This window comes from Enhydra lutris, unplaced genomic scaffold (genome assembly GCF_002288905.1).
Source record: "Enhydra lutris kenyoni isolate GAN:26980312 unplaced genomic scaffold, ASM228890v2 scaffoldscaffold2, whole genome shotgun sequence".
In the NCBI taxonomy this organism is placed as follows: domain Eukaryota; kingdom Metazoa; phylum Chordata; class Mammalia; order Carnivora; family Mustelidae; genus Enhydra; species Enhydra lutris.
Window position 1 is genome coordinate 94,926,149 of NW_019154086.1, and position 21,782 is coordinate 94,947,930.

A 21,782-nucleotide genomic window follows, 5' to 3' on the forward strand; every position below is an offset into this window, starting at 1 on the left:
GTTCTGCAATACTCAAAGTTTATCAATATACTTAATAATAATCTGATTCACTGGCTAATTCTGAACCCCGTTTGGTGACACGCTACCTCCTCAGGAAAGTTCAAGATTCTGCACACCCAATTACTCCTCAGCCACAACAGCTCCTTTCTCATTCCTTACTTAAGAAGAAAAATACATAGTCTGAATCAAGGGCACAAAAGAGTTCTCAAGGGGTTATAGAGAGATCATCATAGGAGGATATGAAACTTTTAGAGAGAGGAGTAAATGGGAGTCAAAAGTTCACTTTCTCTGTGGACTAATTTCTCTTTCCCTCACTGCAGCTACAAAATTGAGAAGGGAGGTTTTAAGGGAAGTCCTGCTTTCAGCATCTTTAGGGAAAGAGGACAAAGCGATCATCAAACTCCCATGAGGTCCTGACCACACACCAGCTACAGCTTCAGTGGTGTCTACAGACTCATGACAAGCACATGCTCCAAAATGTCACTTGTGTGATCCATAACTCTAACATAGGCTCATGGTTTTGAAAATGGAGACAAACATTTGTGGAAACTAGATCTACTCTTCAGGCTACAGGAAGGACTCAGATGTTAAATGAAGCAGGAGAGAAAGACAACATCGCTTTGAACACACAACTTTAAAAATCATTTGCCTGCATATTTCTCATGCCTCTTCCTTATCTTTACCTCCTGTCTCATTTACTTTATACATACTCTCTTTCACCTAACTAGTCAAACTAGAGAGCTGAAGAAATTTTTGCTACAAACAAAATCTGTTCCTTTTTTGATCCTGGTTTCCATCTCCCTGCAGAACTCCCCTTTTCCCTCCACTGCCACCTAGATCAAATGCTTTGCCTTAATGCTGAGTAATGTGGTCATTCCTGGTGACCGGAATATATCCATGGAAGTTTTATTTCAGACAATATCCTCCCATTTCCTTTGTCTCATTACCTCTAATGACTTCCTTGGCCACTCCACCTAAGCCAATTGCAGCCATCATAAACACTCCTCCTCCAAAATCACATTCAAGCTTCCTTAAATCCTCTGGTTTGTAATTCCAGTAATATTCCTGAAAACAGACAGTGAAATAGTGCTTATTGAGCCATCTTTGATAAAAGACATTGTAGTTATTGATGGTGATGAAAATTATGGCATTTTATAATCCATTGTGGACAAATATAAAATAAAATAAATTATTAAAAATAAAGGGTAAAAATCTACGAAGACATACAGACTATAAGACATCAAATCTTACTATTAGTTTCAACAAAGTATTATCAATGTGCTATAATATTTATAAACATTTACTCCCATTTTCTGTATATTGCCATAGATTGGTAACAAACCATTTGAAAGCCAGAAACCAGTTTGTGGACCACAGTTTGAGTAGAATTGCATTAACTTCTCTTCCCTTTATATCTTTTCTTTGCATTCATCTGGCAAACTCCAATTCCAGATGACCTGTCTTTCCCCATGCTTCCAAAGACAGCTGGAAGTTATCCCTCCCAAAGGCCAATCTCTTAACCGGTGTTTTGGATCCTACTTAACTTTATCCTCTAAGAAACCTTACATGATCAACCTTTTATTTTTTTTAATCATTTTTTTTAATTTATTTTCAGCATAACAGTATTCATTGTTTTTGTACCACACCCAGTGCTCCATGCAATCCGTGCCCTCTCTAATACCCACCACCTGGTTCCCCCAACCTCCCACCCCCTAACCTCTTCAAACCCTTCAGATTGTTTTTCAGAGTCCATAGTCTCTCATTGTCTTTTTTTCTCTTTCTAATTCTCAACTTGTTACAATAATCTGGATCCTTCTCATGGCTTTGTTTTCATTTTTTTACATGCCCCCAACATTGTTCATCTTAAAAAATGAAGTTTTCCCTCTCTTTCTCTCCCCCTTCATGACCAAACTTCTTAAAAAATTTGGTTTCCTCTAGGGGCGCCTGGGTGGCTCAGTGGTTAAAGCCTCTGCCTTCGGCTTAGGTCATGATCTCAGGGTCCTGGGATCGAGTTCCGCATCGGGCTCTCTGCTCAGCAGGGAACCTGCCTCCTCCTCCTGTCTCTCTCTGCCTGCCTCTCTGCCTACTTGTGATCTCTCTGTCAAATAAATAAAAAAAATCTTTAAAAAAAAAAATTTGGTTTCCTCTATATCTGACTTTACCATCTTAATTCCTAACATCACTCCACTTGATTCTATTTCCACTACTCAACTAAAAGAGTTCTTTCTAAGGTAACCAAAAATCTCAATTTTGATACTCTCTATAAAGATTTAAGTACTATATAGTACTACTGATTTCTTCTAAGAACTTTTTTTTTTCTCCCCCTTTTCAGAGTCTCTGAAAACCTACTGACCTGCTTACCTAGCTCTTTTAATTTATTTCTTTGTGGAACATTTCACCTTTATCTAGATTATTAAATATTGGGTTTTCTTCTCCATTTTCCAGGCTTTTTTTAAACTTCATCTGCACTCCATACCTATCCCATCAACCCTAATAATAACCCCAAATGCTTGCGAATTCCAAATTTACTTCATACTTAATCAATTCCATGGCAAGTTTTATTTTCACATTTTAATGTATCTGATAGGAGAATGCATCTTTCAATAGATGGGGTCTCATATTTTAATTGAATTTTTTTTTCCTCAGTGACATGAATAATGTGCATCTTAAAATCCATTGTTTCTTAGATTTACTATAATACAGTTATAACCAATTTTAATCTTCCTTCTGAAATCCAGACCCATAGAACTACTCATCATTTCCACTTGAAAGTCTATAGCAGTCCTCAGTAAAAACCTTATTGTTGGAACACATTGTATTCTATATGAATGATGAACCCTGGGACCCTGTAAATGGACTAAAACTCAACATGTTAAAAATTGATCAAATGATCTCCTCCTTCTTCCATGTTTATCCATCTCCCAAACACCTCAAAATATGATATTTATCTAATGTTCATTGTTCAGTAAATGCCAACCTCACTTATCCATATATATAAACCAGAAACCTAAATGACAATCTTTATATATTTATCTCCTCAAATCAGGCATCAAGTCCTTTTTATTTTATCACCTAAATATTTCTCTAAATACCTTACCTTTCTCCATTTCCACCAATCCACTTTGGTACAAGTGAACATCATTCCACCTGGAACTCTGTAATGGCCTTCTAACTGCTTGGCCACAGCCATTTGTTCTCCTTTCTCATCTTTACTTTATCCTGTGGTCAGGGTGATATAATAATGTCATCCATGTTTAAAACCCATTGGTACCCTCTCATTGCTGGTGTACTCCTGGAAGGCCATGTATTTTCTGGCTATTTCCTGTTGATCAAGCCTCACCTTGAATTTCAGTCTTCCTTATTTTCTTAATTTCATTCATTATACCGCCAGTATATAGTACAGTTCCCAGGATATCATAGAAACTAGGTAAATATCTGCTAAATATTTGTGTCAAGATGGTGCTGGTCTAGAAAATCCTCCCAATCTAAGCATATGTGTGATCGTAAGACCGTGTCTTCAAAAATACATATTCCTTATTGTATTTATCAATGGTATAGGTTTCCTTTAGAAGAAAATTATTTATTAATTATATTTATTTGTTAGATTGTTGTATTTTTGCCTTGATTTTTTAAAAAACTTTCCAAACCACAAAGTTTCCAAATTACACAATTATTTTAATCATTGTATATTTGTTTTAAATAAAAATTTAAGATATGTTGTGGTCCTTTTTGGAATAATAGCTTTAATTCTATAGTAGTTGTTATGAAGAGTTATATTAAGGATTTATTGCTTTAATGGTGACTAGCCAGTGTTTCTCTGTCATTTCTATATTCCCAGGTTTATTTCAATTAGTATAATAATCTCATTAATTTAAGACATATAGGGCCTGGGTGGCACAGTTGATTAAGTGTCAACTCTTGGTTTCTGCTCAGGTCACGATCATAGGGTAGCAAGATCAAGCCCCACATTTGGCTCTGTGCTTAGCATGGAGTTTGCTAGAGATTCTCTCTCTCCCCCTCTCTCTTTGCCACTTAGGCTTTCTGTCTCTCTCTCTAAAATAAATTAAAAAAAAAAAAATCTTAAAAAAAAAAGACATATGTTAAGACCCAAGCAGTCAATTTGCAGAAAGAAAAGTAACTCAGTTGGGTCAATTAGAATCTTTTATTAAATTAATATTGGAGGCTTCTATAGCAGAATGTAAAAGGATGCTATTATGAAGAGACGAATGGCATAGATTAAAATATGGCTTTGTGCTTTACACACTGAGTATATTTTCAATTGACAACTCTTCATAGAAGAAAAGTTGAGCTTTAAAAATATTTAGTATATTGTATTCATTTATATGTAGAGCAATTTACCACTTGGCATAAAATTAAAGAGTGCCTGTATACTTTGTTAGTATGTAACAAGACACAGGAGCAAGCCTGTAGAAACTTGGTAAATACCATGTGCCATTACATGCTTTTGTTTCACTTTTTATAAAATGGAAACTAACTCCATAAAAGATTTTAAAGTTTTTTTTTTTAAATCTATGAAAGTAGTGCCACTTTTGATATCCAAACTAGAATTACCTGAAGGATTTTAAGATATGAAGTTTTTTTATAATAATGAACTAAATTACTTCTTAAACCTGTCTTTTGGCTAATGTCTATAATTATACTAATTTTCTGGAGGTAAAATCATCCATATAATGAAATTCCCTGGGTCTCTTGGGCATAAGATAATGAGAAGTGCTTCTATACTTTGCAAATGCATTATGTTCACAAACAGCATTAACAGTTAATCTTATGAAAGTTTTCAATTCTTACACTTGTAACACACTAAAATAATTCAAATTGTTTTATCCTCATAGCAGCAAATTACGTAAAACTACTTTTCAGAACATATTATAAAGTGTATTTTGAGTTAAAAAACTAGACATTCTGATTAATTTTAAATATTATTCATCAAGATCATGTGTAAACTCTGTATCTACATCTTTGCTGGTCACATATGTATAAATACATTATTGAATAACCTACTTATTTCATTCCCTGAGTATTTTCATGTGAAATATACCTGATAATAAACTTATTTTTATTTTATTTTAATATAATATATAATTACTTCTATTATGTAATTTGCATTCCAGAAATAAATAATCGGGGCCTCATCCCATATTTGTTCTGTGTGCTTGTTTTCTTAAGTCATAAATATTCAGAAAATAATGAATAACTTCTGTAAGAGAATGTCAAAATTCAAGAAAATAAGGAAGATAGTAAACTTTGTTATTATTCTAGCTGCAAGTTGGAAAGAAAGAGTTGAATGCCTCATTTTGGCTTTAGAATAAACTATTTGTCTCTTATATTTAAACAAAACACGCTGGGTTCCAATGTTAGAAAGCTGACACTGTAATTAAATCTACATATGATTCTAGGTCTCCTTCCCTTACTAATTAGAAACCATAAAAAATATAATGATATTACAGAGTATAATATTACATACTGTATGTTATAACAAGATTCTATCACTCTAAAGGTATAATTAGTAGAAGTATATTAAGGAAATCATTACTTAATTACTTATTACTTATCGGAAACAAAAATTATTATTACTCCAAATCTAAACATCAACCTATACATGTATAAAACTTTACAATATCAATAAGAACCTTTTGAAAGGATATATTTTGTATTTCTGGGTACATGTATCTGGAAGGCAAAAATTAATAGAGGATGAGAAATTTCAAATTTATCTATAGCATATTATTATTTTACTTAATAAAAGATCACAAGCTAATTATATAAAACTAGGAAATTAGGATTTAATCATTGTTCATCAGAAAATGCAAACAAGGTTTTAATACATTTCTATTTAACAATCAACCACCTATTAATTTTATTTCTTATACTATTTTCTTTGTTGTTGATAGAGAGAGGGAAGGGCAGAGGGAGAAAATCTTAAGCAGGGTCCATGCCAAGCACAGAGCCTAATGTGGGGCTTGACCTAATAACCCTGAGATCATGACCCAAAGTAAAATCAACAGTCAGACGCTTAATGGAGTGCCTGGGTGGGTCAGTCAGTTAGGCGGCTGCCTTTGGCTCTGGTCTTGATCCTAGGGTCTTGGGATGGAGCTCCACATCTGGCTCCCTGCTCAGCGGAGAGCCTGCTTCTCTCTCTCCCTCTGCCCGCTACTGTGCCTACTTGTACTCTCCATCTCTGTGTCAAGTAAATAAAACCTTTAAAAAAAAAATTTAAAAAGAGTCAAACGCTTTACCAACTGAGCCACCCAAGCGCCCCAATCTCTTATACTATTTTTAGAAACTCATTTTTATTTAGAAGCAAAAAGAATAGGTGTCTTGGTTGTGAGGGCAATCTAGCTATGATATCCATCACCCCATTGATAGGGTTGATTTCAGTGATCTGGCTGGCTAGGTATGTGTCCCTTTCCTTCCTCACATCTTCAATGCTTTCCTCCTGAAACTGCATGCTAGGTCAAAGAGGATGACCTTCCCTGACAGAGGAGGACAGTTCTTAGATCAAGAATATATGAGTAGCTGCCTTCCCCTGATACAATCTCCAAACAGCTCTCAAGGTCCATTTATAGAACATAAGGTAGTCAAGCATCTAAGACTCCAGACACATTCAAACATCCAAATCAGGTGCTACAAGTGGCAGTCTGCTCTTCTTAAAAAAAGAGGGAACAAATGTCTTGTATAGCATGATGATATGTGAAAAATGTCTTTTATGCTTCTCTTGGTTTATATTTCTCCTGAGAACGTAAGCACTAATTTGAACTAGTGCAAAGGGTGATGAAGTATTTTCTTATTATAGCTTTTAAAAATCTTCTTTTTCTGCTCTTAAAGAAGTGAATTTTCATTTTCTGATCCAGACAACATTGCTGCTACAAATTCCTACTAGTCAGATAGAAACTGAAGACCTATGAGAAAGTGAGCTGTTCAGAATGAAACCAATGACCTTGGCAAGGCCATTCCCATAAGCCACAAGACTTGTCACTAACTTTTGCTTTACTCAGCTTGAGTTGTTTCTCTCTGACAGAAATCATGAGTCAAGTCAGTATCTGCCTCTGACATGGCGCTGCCAGGCCACACATAAGAATATGGCAGCCATTCCATTTCCAGATATTGTATCTCAAGGTGGGTATATTAGGCAACTGAAACAATACTGGTCATCTACAGAGGGGTTCATTTTCTCTACTTTATTATTGGAAAACAAAGCACATCTTACATTGACATGTTGTACTGATCTTTCATAAAGTCTACTGTACATCTATAGTTAACCATAGAACTTGCACCCATCTCACCTGAAGTAGGGTCATGTACTTTTTCCTTCTTCTCGTAAACAGTATCTTAATGGGCTCAGTCAGCATAGAAAATATAGCAATGTTACTACAAAACCCTTCCAAATCTCCTAAATCATGAAAAGTTACCTCTCAATATAACTCATGCATTGTCTCAATTTTACTTCATTCTTTATCCTCTGACAGTTAATTGTTCTTCATAACATATGTTGAAATTGTCTCTTAACCAGGCTATAAAGACTGTTTTCCAAAATAGCTAATATACTTATGATGTCTACATTGTGATTGATTGGGAAGCTGAGAGCCTCCGCTGACCAGAAAATTCTCTAAGAACACCAGGCTAATCATTCTTTATGGATAATGAACCTAGTCCCAGGCACAGCACTATGGTCTTCAGGTTAATCATAGCATTCCTATTTTCTAGCATATATCTGATAGATCTTGAAGGAGAAGTTCTATATACCTATATGTATATGGAGAAAGATGAGTATATGGAGAAAGATATTCCCCTAAACTGGCTCTCCATATCTTTTTGTTATATTCTTATCTAACAATATAAAATATATTCTTATACAACATATAATATATAGCATATTCTATATAACAAGAATATACAATATATATTCTTATATAACAATATATAATTATATAACTAATTATATCTCTTATATTCTTATATAACAAAGAACTTTAACTTACAGTCACTGGGTGAATTTTAAAATAATATTGATAATTGTTACTGTCTATAGTCATCTTTCTTTATATACATAAAATGCACTGTGTATGGTAAAATATACCAGTTTCCTTCATTATTACTGATAGAGATGGTTCACCCTTCTAGGTGACAAGGACCACTGCAGTTATAACAGGCATACTCATCCCTTCACCTTCTTCTTAGATTGCATGAGTGAGTTAGGTCCCACATAGACACTGGCTTATAGTATATGGCCCAGGAATAAGGAAGAAACACATCTGGAGAGGGAGCACATGTTCATTTTTAGATCCTGAATGATAGGTTGGTTAAGTTTGCTCTGAAAGAAGCTTAAAAGTTTTTCCAGCTTTAATATTTACCCATCACAGAGTGACAAAAACCATATTGTGTCTCTAAGGTGTCTTCTTCAATTAAACATGCAGCATCCCTGGGAATGCTATTTTCCTAAGCAGGCTCTCAATACTCCATTGGCCTTGTTGGCATTGGATAACATTTCTGAAAGTGGTGTGAAGCTCAGAGAAACACATGTACAACTGTTTTTGTTGTTTTTTTTGTTTTTTGTTTTTTGTTTTTTGTTTTTTTTTATAAAACTGGTGATAGGAGCAAAGTTGAGAAGTCAGGGGCTCTTCAGGAGAAACAAGCTAGCATTTATCGAGCCCCTACTATGGTGCCACAAACTTTACAAATGTCCCCTACAAGACTTAGAAGCAGCTATTTTGATCAGGTATTTCTCTCTTTCTTTTACAGTGCAATTCATCCAAAAACATATATTTGATAAGCATTTGCCATATGACTCCATGAAAGTTGGACACTTGTGAAGGATGGAGAGGTAACTTGCCCTTAAGAAGTTTATAAACAAAGAAAAAAGGGACACTTAAAGAGGCAGTGAGTGCTATAAAACATAGGACAGGTGACTCTACTATCCAGTAAGTATCACAATCAATGTGTGTTACCCAGACCGGTGTCATTTATACCCTGTGAACTCATCTGTAAATTAAGTACAGACATTGGAATGTAACAAAAAGGAAGTTTGACAATAATTCAATACTGAATCATATCCAAAAGCCTAATCATTTTGGGGGTCATTCTGATAATTCTGATTACTCATACTTACTTATTTTTACAAAAGTTTTGGTCCATGATAGTTTGGAGTTTAAACAAAGAAAAGAGCTAGTCTTTCACCACACTATTTTGAGAAACATTAACCCCCATGTAACTGTGGGCAGAAGAAAGATAACCAAGAGGAAAAACTAGTTCATTTGATTTGTGAAGCATCAGAACTCATGTTCTCTTCAATAAGGCTGGTGGAAAAAAGGCAAGAGTGGGGATATCATCATGTGAAAAATGAGAGAGGAACCCAAATTTCAATCCCCTTTCTAAATTATGGCAATTTATAAACATCTGAATCAAGATTCAAACCCAACTTTAAAGATAAAGTTTGTACATGTCCCATTTTCCTCAAAGTACCATAAGGAAATTGATGATGGGTGAATGAATGATGTTTTCCCATCCCATAGAAGTGAGTTTAGAGTCTGCTTTGAACTACACTGTTTCTCTAGGACATAACTTAATATTTTTGTTGTTTCTGTTAGGATTAAAATACAGATCGAAAGAAAAAGAGATGAACAGTAAAGAAACCAATCTCCAGAGGAAGGGGGAAAAAAAAAAGACCTTTACAACTGCCGAATTTCCTTGAAATACAGTTTCTGACACACTGAAAACCTTCTGGGTGGTTGTACCCAGCTTTAGTTTTCCCATTGTTCATGGTACCTTGTACCATCTAAAGTATACAAAAAGACAAGAAATATTTCAGTTAATTTTGTATAATATTGTATTTTGTGAATATAGAACTAAATCTTTGGTTCCAAATGTTAATTTGTAATGTTGCTTTAAATCTCATGAACTAATAGATGTTTTATGGGAAAGTTTCATTATCCTTTATTTAGCTAGGGCAAATCATTTTTTAGACTTATAGGACGCTATGTGTTTCAGAGACCACCCAAGCATTTTTTTCTGTGGATTGGCAAGATGCCATTCAGATATAAAATTCATACACCTATAATAAACAAAAATGTAACTTAATCATTGATTCCACCTGATCACACAGTCCTTATCAGAATCATGTTCAACAGTGCATTTGTTGTCCTGACTCCTGCAAGGCATTAAGGCATCATTTGCCAGGTATGGAAATAGTCTACATCTGTAATCTCAGTCCCCAAATCAAGATAAAGGGATGATTTTATTCATTCTAGGATAAGAGATTTCCTGTGGAGAAGTGGAGTAAGGGCAAGTAGGGAAAAATCCAGGCGTGGAATAAGGATCATAACCAGGACTGGGTATTGAACGAAGGAAACATAAATTGGAGCCTTCACTGAGGTTATGGTAAGAAAGAAGTGTCCCAGAGCTTCCAGCATCCTTGGGGACTAAGGTTCAGGATCGGAGCAGGGATTTGGGTGAATTAGGAGTAATCATGGAATGTGATGAGAATGGATGGCCTTTGAGGCAGTGCCACTTCATGTGATGCAGTTGGTGGAAGGGCCTGACCTGGTGATGGAAGTTCAGAATTCTGAACTGAATTCTGCACACTGAAGAGGCCCGTGGTGTTGTCACCAACTACTGTGGGCGGGCTTTGCATGGACAATTGTCCAGTGCACTTGTTCCCAAACTTGTGCATGTATCTGAATGAATAGATGTGTTTGTTGACAATGCAGCTTCCCGGACCCACCACAGAGATCTGGAGTTGTCCCAGGAACCTTTACTTTAATAAGGCTCTGAAGTAATTCTAAAGGATATTTCTTACAAGAAAGCATGATTTAGGAGGTAAAAATGAGGTAAAAGAACTTGTAGAAGCTACCTCCAAATTAGGAGCTTCAAAAGCTGTAACAAATATATAATCTAATAAAATGTTTCTTGAGGGTACAAATAGGAAGACAAAATTTAACATTCAGTACCACTTCTTCTTAATTAGGTTATAAGATAGATAACACATTATGATGCCTCTATTTTTTAGAAGCTATTAAAAAATTGTTGGGGCACCTGGGCAGCTCAGTTGGTTAAACATCTGACTTCAGCTGAAGTCATGATCTCAGTGTCATGGGATTAAGCACTCTGAGGCGAGCCTGCATCTCCTGCTCCCTCTGACCCATCTGTGTCCCCACTTGTGCTCTCTCTCTCTCAAATAAATAAATAAAATCTTTAAAAAAAAGGAAATTGCTAAAACTTTTTTGAGGTTTTTCAGTTCAGTTCATGGTAACCAAGATATTATGTGCATGGCAGGTAATCAGAGAAAGGGAAGTTGATTTTAAAGTAAAAAAAAAAAAAAAAAAGGGGGGGGTGTTCAAATCCCAGGTTTTTTTGTTTGTTTTTTCCCTTAGTGAATGTGTCATAATTTTTGAGTTATTTAACTGTTCTACATGTCAGATTCCTTAGAGATAAGATGGAAATATTGTACCTGTTGAAAATAATTAATGTGAAAAATTGGTAGCGCATGTACAAGTTTCTATTGCTCTACGTGGGACTTAGAAGCATTCCACAATTTTTTAATGGATTGATGAATGAATGAAAAAATATTTGGATGGTAGAAATTCCTTTTGTGGAAATAAATAAAAGGTTGACTAATTCAATGCGTTAGCTTCCAATATAGTTTTGTACGTGATAGACAATTATTATTTTTGATTACCTGATTTTTTTTCTTTTTTCCATTTTTATTTTTACCCAATAGAGTCACCAGTGTAATCATTCTCTCTTTCATCCTGCTTTGCTTTCATATCCTATGTAGCCTTTGTGTAAATCCTTAAAAATACAATTCAAACATCAGCAGAGTCAAACAGCCTTTAGATCCACTGCTGTTTAACTAGAGAGAAAAATTAATTATTTTATGTGTCTTGAATTTTGAATATCCTTCCCATCTTCCTCAGTCCTTTTGTGAATCTCCAGAGTATGGACTGCCAGTAGTCCACTGAAGTTCCCAATTACTGGGGCTGTCTTCCATGTTAACCCTTCATTTGGCCTCATTTACAGGCATCGCTGACTCATCTTGATTTCACTGGGAGTGAGGCAGAACTAGAATTTTCCTTGTCACATTCCATTTATTTCCCAGCACATGTTGTGGCATACATTAAGTTCATTTTCTGCAGAGTTGTTATTGAGGTGTAGAACCACACACAGTTGGACAGCATTGTGCTCTGCAAACGGGACAAAGATGAATAAGGCAGACAAAAGGACAGGCAGGAGAAGGTGACTTTTCCAATCTGTAAAGTACACTTCACACTGTGGAGAGTCCCAGGTTTGTCCCAGAAGTAGAAGAAACTCTGTGACTTAGAGGTGGATGGCACTTTCCTATTTAAAAGTGATTTCATTTATATGATTTAATATTCATGACAACACTCTGACAGAGGTACCAATTTAATGCTTGCTTTAGAGGCCAAAAGTCTAGGGCTTGGAAATGTATGAATTGAACAAAGTCAACACAGGTAATAAATTGCATGCAGCACTTAATGTGAAATCCCAAAATTATTACATGTCTCCTAATGGCTGGGTCCTAAAGTAAATAAATATATAAAAAGAAGGAAACGTTGCTTGGGTCTTCAGTCATCAATTACCTCATAAAAGATTGGTTGAAGGAAAATAACACATGGAAAATTTAATATTAATGAAAAGACACCTTGCTTTCCTTTTGGCTATCAATTCTTGACTTCACAGTTATCTCACTTAACAGCTATAGGCAGTTTCTGGTCTTGAAATCAATACCACTGATGTACCATGACACCAAATCTTTGATCTTGAACAAATTTTGTATACCTAGCTCTCAGTCATGATGCTGAGCTAATGTTTGATTGTGATATGTCAAAAAGTTGGAATTATGTGTTTGGAATTGGTTAAATAGTTTTTATTGCTCTACTCTGCCCTCTGAGAGGATTTCCCTTTACCATGTGTTTTAGGGCCACCCCTGAGTAAGACTGTGGTGTGGCATCACCAGAATTATGACTAGCTGTGACTCAGACCCCAGTTTTTTCTTTGTCTAGCATTTAGTCATAAGAACCTTCCAGAATGTCATAGATGTAAACTGATAGAACAACATCAGTAGAAAAAGGGAGATACTATTGTGGTCTTGGCCCCTGTAGATGTCACACATTTACTTAGTGTCTCATGTCCAGGCATACAGCCTCCACTAAGACCCAGTTGTGCACCAGAAGTCACTTTTGAAATGGAGAATAGTTTACTCTGTAAAAGATATTCCTGAACCCTAAAGATCCCTGCTTTGGTTCTTCTATTAAAATTTGTCAGACAGCCCACAGAACATCCTTATCCACTGGATTTTATGTGTTATATGTACTAATCAGCACAGCAACTTGCTCAAAACAAGTAGTCATCTAAGTCATGATAAGGAGGTAACAACAATTTTACCAAATGCAGCATGGCATGTAGTGTCTCAAAATCCCAATGTTCTATCTCTTTAACAATAGAGGCTAAAAGAGGAACGACTTGTTCCTTCTCTTAGAAAGAATGCTTTTGCCTGCCCTAAAATATTGTAATCCTCTAGACTTACCTTTGAAATGCCATAGAATTTATCCTCTATGCTCTGGCTTGTATGTGTTTTATTAGATAGCTAGACTGTGTATCAGTTTTGTTCACTATGTCTAGTTAGTAACATGTTATCAATAGAGTTGATCACTTGATGTTCTACAGAATTTCAAGATGTTAAAATTCCCTTTGGACTACAGTTTGACAAAGAGCAGGAGAGTAATATAGCCTTAGAGCAAGACATTAAAATGGACTACTGTATTCCTATGTAAATTCAAACAGCTTTTGATTTCCTGGTTAATGTGGATGTATAGAATGTTTTCATTAGTCTAGTTACCAAATGCCAGAGGTTATATTGATCTTTTCCAATAAAAATTCTGCATTCAGCACAATAGCTGTGCTTTGAGCTATTATGTGTTTAAGAAAAAGGTAAAATTTAACAAACACCTTTGATACCACATATCCAATCCTGCTTATAATATAGACAGAAAAGCCTATTTTGTTTATTAGGACATTCCCACAAGACCAAATGTTTTGTAAAGTATTTTGCCTTTGGAACCTTTCTGTAAAACAGATTTCACTTAGAGATTTAATGTAAAAAACAGGCAGAGATGGACCACCTCAGCTTAAATTGGAAATAGGGCTACCTTCACTCTGGTAGTTACTTGGTGAAAAAAGAATTGGTGGGGAAAAGAATGAAAGAGAGAAAGAAAGAAAGAAAGAAAGAAAGAAAGAAAGAAAGAGGAAGGAAGGAAGGGAAATAAAAACTAAGACTCCAAGAAGTACAATTAGAAACCATGGTCTTTTTTTTTTTTTTTTTAAGATTTTATTTATTTATTTGACAGACAGAGATCACAGGTAGGCAGAGAGGCAGGAAGAGGAGGAAGCAGGCTCCCCGCTGAGCAGAGAGCCCGATGCGGGGCTCAATCCCAGGACCCTGAGATCATGACCTGAGCCGAAGGCAGAGGCTTTAACCCACTGAGCCACCCAGGTGCCCCTAGAAACTATGGTCTTGAAGGAACAAAGAAAAAACATAATAAATGTCAAAATCATCCCAGATAGCCAACTACCCAATATATGAATCTTATGAATTTCTTCTACAACATACCTTCTGGGTATTTATTTAGACTCTATATAAACAGTTCTAGACAGCTAATGTTCCTACAGGGTTGAATTCCTTAATGTTCCTTCATTCTAATGAACCAATATTTAGATCAACACAATTTTCAACCTTAACTTATGTTCTAGAGATATTACTATGATACCGTACACAGAATTGGCCTTTGCTGCCTTTTGAAGTGATAGGGATAAAAGTATGATGGATGTGATTTATGGTTTTGGAAAAGTGTTATGTGTTAAATTACCCCCCCCCAAATTAAATTGAAGTCCTAACCCCTGGTACCTATGAATGTTGACTTTATTTGAACATAAGGTCTTTGCAGATTTAATCAAGTAAATATTTAGTCAAGATGACGTCATTATAATCCAATACACTTGTATCTTTGTAAGAAGACAGCTATGTAAGGGCAGAGAGATAAAAGGAGAATACTGTGTGGAAATGGAACAGAGATTACAGTAAGTCATTTAAAAGCCAAGGGACACCAAGACTCTCTGATCATTACCAGAAGTTAGGAGATGGGCATAGGAGAGATTCTCCCACAGAGTCCCCAGAAGGAATACACATAACTGACAATTTGATTTTTGAATTCTCAGCCTCTGGAACTGTGACATAACCAGTAGCTGTTGTTTTAAGCTACTCAATTTGTGGTACTTTGTTAAGACAGCCCTAGGAAACTAATACAGATAGATAGCCTTTCTACCGTGGTACTTAAAGAATGGATTGAAGGATTATATCAAAGTGATTGAGACAGATTTGGAGTTTAAAAGATTTGGACTTAAACACTCGTTGCATTACCTATTAGCTGCTTGATTTTGGGCAAACATCTTAATTCTAAAAATCTCAAAATATGCATATATTAAGTTGGAACCATAATAATAGTGCCTACTTTTTAGAACTTTGTGAGGTTAAAAAGTCAATGCATGTAACATGGTTAACATGTAGTATGTTCTCAGTAAATATTAGGTACTATTATTATTACTACAAAAACTTATACTCCAAAGAAAGAGTAGGGACATCTAATCTGACATTGACTCATTTACTACATAAATACTTATTCAGCAGCTTTTGTGTTACTCAGGAACTACATTAGGAGTTTGGAGCACATGTTGGAATGACATGAAATAAATTCTATTAGTAGATATTGCAGTTTTTTGAAGGAAACACTAAATTTTAAGCAAATAAGTCAAAGGAAGAATTTCAGAAAATTTCAGATAATAAAATTTGTGAAAAAAATAGAACTTTGTGGGGTGAAGGGAACTGACTTGGGAATATATAGAAGGCAACCACTTTAGAGAAAGTAGATTTTGAAGACTTGCCTATTCTAAGAAAACATTTGTTAACTCATAAAATCATTTTAAAAATGAATTTATGTATTTTGAAAACATGGTTTGGATAGTCATATGTCCCAAATGGAAATATGTTCTATTTTAAATGAAGAGAGATAACCAGAAAAAGTAACTCAAAGGTGGAGATAGGAATGAATGTGTTAGGAATGAAACAAATAGGTAACACAAGACAAAAATAATTAAATCAATGGGGTTTTTAGTCCTTCCATTCCTTCTACTTAGGGAAATTGGCTTTGGTTTAGCTAGTTGTGTCCCTTCCATCCCACTGAGGAGAAGGCTACTATTTTTAGAATAGTAGGATTTGGGACAATCAATTAAGAGATTGAAGAAGTAACCAAAACAGAAAAGCCATATAGGTCTTGTCTAGGAGAAAAAGCAATGAGGGTCAATCATTCTCCTGAGACTATTTTCAGTGGTGAGAGCCATATGAACATAGAATGTCAAGGGTGTTCATGAGAGAGTGTTATGCCAGTGAGGAGAGAGTGTTATGCCAGTGAGGTGAGGTGAAGGCAGAGGTAGATGTGAGTGGACAGGAACCCAGAAATTTATTTCCAGGAGTTATGAGCATTTAGAGAATGGGCAAGAAGACAGATTTTAATAAGATTTGCCATGACTAAGTATTTCAACATATTTCGGACTTCTAAGAAAAGCAAGTAAAACTATGATATATTGTTCAGGGTGTGCTTCCATAAAGACATCATAAACTATGGGTAGAAACCTCAGGGACCATGGCATCTACAGGTTACAAAATCCTGTGCTTCTTCCACCTGACCCTGACCCATCGTCGTCCATCTGTTCAGATGGTGGCCTGAGTTCTCTGGCCTGCCCAACATCTCTCCTGATTCCCCCCACCAAAAAAAAAAAAAAAAAAAAAAAAAGATAGCTCCTTAGAATTTAACAATTGTATAGTTAATCAAATAAGTACAGAAGAAAATCCATTTTCTTTGTGCTGAAGCATAGGTGAACCAGTTACCATGAGCTGCTACTGGGACTCCATCTCACTTAAGAAGGAGTTTCCAGTTTGTCCAGTTTAACCCCTATCTGAGTCTCTTTGGTGTCTGGCATCCAAATAACCTATTTCATAACTGTGGCCGCAATTTTTGCAGGGGAGCAGTTTTATCCTATACTCTAGACTATCCTTTACTTTAAGCCTGGGGATGGCTTGGACTTGTTCATTTCAACTCTTTGGCTCACCTTCTTTTAAAGAATCTTCATTTTTGTTTGTCCTTGCTTGTATGAGATTCCTAGAATCACCTAAAATCATCTGAGACTTCACCCAAAACTTACACCTTCCCAGGGCTACATATTTGAAGCCCGCGCCTAACGCGCCGCCATTTTCCCGTTTTGCTGACCATTGATTCTTGACACCTTAACTGACTATGCTGAGTTCTTTTGGAACTTGGTCTCTAACTGCTGGCCCTCTCAGAGTCTCCAGCCCTCAAAACTGTCTTTCTTAACCTTAACATTTAAACCACAGTCCCCTTTTCTTTACATATTCTATGCTAATGGCTCTAGCAAATGGTTTGTCCTAAACCAGAGTGCTTGAAAAATACAGGCTGTCTACTCAAACCCAAATATACCAAGTTTGAAATATGCAATGGAAAATCAAAAGTGATTTTTTTCAAGCCATTATTGGTATCCAAAGAGCTTTAAAGATGAAAAATAAATACTGTTCTTATAAGTACTAAATCAGCTTTAATAGCAAGTTGATATTCCTTAAGAATGTCTATACCCTTCTGTCTGCCTCTCTGCCTATTTGTGATCTCTGTCTGTCAAGTAAGTAAATAAACAAAATCTTTAAAAAAAAAAAAGAATGTCTATACCTTTATCATCCTACACAAATTTTTATACTTAGAAGATGATTGAGTATAGGGGAATGGAATTCATCAATTGGGATTAAAAAGCCCTATAATTCCCAAGTCTATTGGTTTACTAAAACCAATTGAATGATTAAATAATTAAATTATGCTCAAAAATCTCTTAATGATTTCTTACTCATAAGATCAACGATGTTTGTTAGAAAATGTACTTATAATTAAAACATATATATCAGCATCACTGTCATTTAACTCAAGCAGACAGCTGTTCAACATATTCTCTGATTCCTTTCCTTTTTCAACTCTATTCTCTTTTGCCTTTATAAAACATATTCCTCTTCTGAGCATGGTATACCTTGTATCTTAACATTTTTTCTTCAGAAATCTCATGTACCAATGATATTCATATCTTTACTATAGTATTCATTTATCTTTATTATTTTCTATTCCCATCCCAGGCCCACCTTTTTTTTTTTTTTTTTTTTTTTTTTTTTACATTTCTCTGATGTGTTTCAATGGATTTCTTTTTGAGGCCAAATGTAAGATGAATCTGAAGCCATTAAAGTGTTCATGTATTTGGTTATCAAGCATCCTTGCAACAACTTTGGCCTCAGTCTTTGTCCAGGGCATATATCCACTGTGCCTCTTTTCATATAGGTAACCATGTTCCTTCCTGGAGCCCTAATAGTAATTTGTACATAACCTCCTCAAACTGCACACTTGGATCCAAGTTAGAAAGGGCAGACTCACTGTCAGTCTTAACGCTGTCTGTAGAGGAATATGGTGACAGACAGCCTGTGCTTTGACTCTGTCAGCTCTTTAGGAAATTACATGCAAGGATAAAGAGGACATCTTGCTTGCTGATAAAAAACATTCTCTATTCTCTTTTTTACTACCATATATTGAATAACACCATAAGGCATACATCATCAGATGCCTAATATAGTAAATGCATAATTAAACACATTAATTAAAAAAAATGAGCCTTTACAAAGATGATTATGTTTTATACAGAAAAAGGAGAGGTATTTCAAAACGGTATACAAAGCTTTCTGTCCTGCAGGGAAACTCAACCAGCAACAGCATTAAAAAACCTGTGGATGTCAGGAGGTAGGCATCTGTTCCCACTGTTACATGTGAGGTGCTTTATTTGTGATGTCATTTATAGCAAGCCCTAGGAAGATGGTATAATTATTCCCATTTTACAGCTGAAACCGAGAACTAGAAAGTGATTCACCAAGTAAGAAGTGGAATCTGGAGTCCAACAAAGTCTGTTCAATCTAATAGCTCTTGTGTGGTTAAACTGCAACCCATGGTAGAATTTCTGCAAATAAAATGACTATTGCAATTTTTATCTTTTTGAAAGCAAAGATCCAAGTGTCCCTTAGGGATTTTATATAAAAAAGCAGGGTTTCTTAAAGTTACAATCATAAGACATGAATGTCATAGTCATAATGTTAATATATGTCTACATATGTATATATACATTTATTATATATTATTCTATATATTGTAATATTATGTTATATATTATTTTATGTATATAAACACATAAGCAATACTATGTCTTTAAAACCTATGCCTTATAATTAGAAGTTTAGGAACTTTGCTTATTATATACTAAAAGGTATTCTTCGTATAGCTTCCTGACCTCCAAGTTTGTAGTCTTATTCAGCAAATAACATTTTCCCTCAATCTCAACATAAGAGGCATTTAATGAGATTAATTTTGGATAGTTTACTATTATGATTCCCTGGTTATGTTTCTTTCCTCTGTTTTTTCTTGTCTTTTAGCTAGTTATATATTATCATCTTTCTTTAAGTTTCTTGATGCATATATATTTCAAAACTAACAAAACATTAAATGTAAAGTTACATTACATGAGTAAATGGGGGGGATAAAAATAAGGAAAGTAATAAGGAAACTTACATGTATGTGGCACTCCTGCCATCTTGTGGGTTTTCTGTGTTATCTATAGCCCTAATTTAGATTTTCTTTTCTTTCCCTTTTCTTTTTTTGTTTGAGGGCAGGGGGATTTTTGAAGGAATATTTTGAACATTTTGACTCCTATAACGTAAATTACTTAAACCTAAAAAACTCAATAATAAACAGATAACAAAATGTAATTTATTCTCAAACAGTTCAGAAAAATTATATCTATATACATCAATCTATAATCTATAGCTATACTAACACCTGTATCTACTTTTATGCTATGCTTATCCTTTTCAAGAAGAAGAGGAATAACTTATGATAAATAAATGGAGCCAAATGATATCAATAGAAAAATTTGGGTAATATTCTATTCTTATTCTTGCCATTTTTCTTTGTTTCAAATTATTTGCCGATAAACCATTTATCTCTCTTTCTTATCGTCTCTGTCTCATCTTTGTAGATACTACTCCAACAGTTAGTTACTCCCTCTCCCTGCTGCATTATCATTAGTGTTTTTCTACTGAATTAGTTTGAAAAATTTTTCAATGCCCCACTTCTTCCTCCAGCTCCTGCATACTTTCTTCTTGATCTTGTCAGAAAAAAATTTCATCTAGAAGACAGTCTATACTTGTTCCTATTTGTTTCCCCTCATTCTATCTTAAAACATTAGGTCAAACATAACATAACTAATAATTAAACTAAATCCCTGATCTTCCTTTCTAACCTACCTTTCCAACTATTTTCCCATCTAATTAATGGGTATTCCATTATCCTATTTGGCCAAAACCCTCTGCACATGTATTGTCTTTCTCTTTTCCTCACAAAACACATTGATCTATCAGCAGACTTTATTAGTTCTAAAATCAAAATATATCCAGAATCTTGACATATCAGCTCCTCCACTACCATCTTTGTGACTCAACCACCTATCAGCTGGGTTATTTCCATAAGCCTTCTAACTCATCTGCTAAGCTCAACTCTTACTTCTCTGGAATTTATTCTCAGCACAATCCAGAATAATTATTTTAAATAAGTGAGATCGAGTCATTACTTTATCCAATACCTTTAAGGACTTCACTCTTGAGGATCCAAAGTCCTTACAAAAGCTTCCCTAACCCTTTAGGATCTGACCATCCCCTTAACACTTTTCCCTGCACACAATCCCCAACCCCCATCACTTATCTGATGACTTAAACCCTGACACAGAGACTCCTCTCTTCTAGCCCTACTAGCTTCCTCACTATCCTTCGAACATATGAGAACCCTCCTGCCTTAGTGCCTTTGGACTTTCTTTACCATCCTTACTTTTTTTTTTTTTTCCCTAATGATTTGCACAGATGCACTTCTTTAGAGCTTTACTTAAATATCACCTTTGTGGGGGTCAAGTTTAAACTCATGACACTGCATCATACACTCCAGGTGCTCCTTATCTGTTTCCCGTATTTTTTTAATCATAATATTCCAATACAAGCTACATATTTGTTTATATCTATTTGCCCATTTAGGACATAAGCTTTCTGTGGGCAAGGACTTTGTCCTTCTGGTTGGTCTAGAACATTGACTGGCTCATTGAAAGCGATCAGTCAATATGTCTACAAGGATAATGGAATCCTTCTCAAAAACAATTGCCCAAGTTGTTTTTTCTGATGATTGAAATCAAAATAAGTAGCTATATGTTTATTGTATCATTGCTTAAAATGATATCTATAGACTGCAAAAAAAAAAAAAAGGTTGTATTGTAGTAAACATGATATTTTTCTGACAAAACTTAAACTTATTCTTTCTCTGCTCCTTGGAAGTATGAATCTTTTGTAAAGCCTCTTGGCCAGTTTTACAACCCAGCACTGTCCTTCTCAAGGACTTAGGGTTATCCCTTTGAAATGTTATCACCAAGGAAGATAGGGCCTCACTTTGCCAGTCTGTAGGAGGGTAGAACTTATTTTCTAGGAGCAACCTACTCCAGGTTGTAAAAACTACCTCCTGAAGATAGAAAAAAGTTTACTTTTGTTTTAGGTAAAACCAATCAAT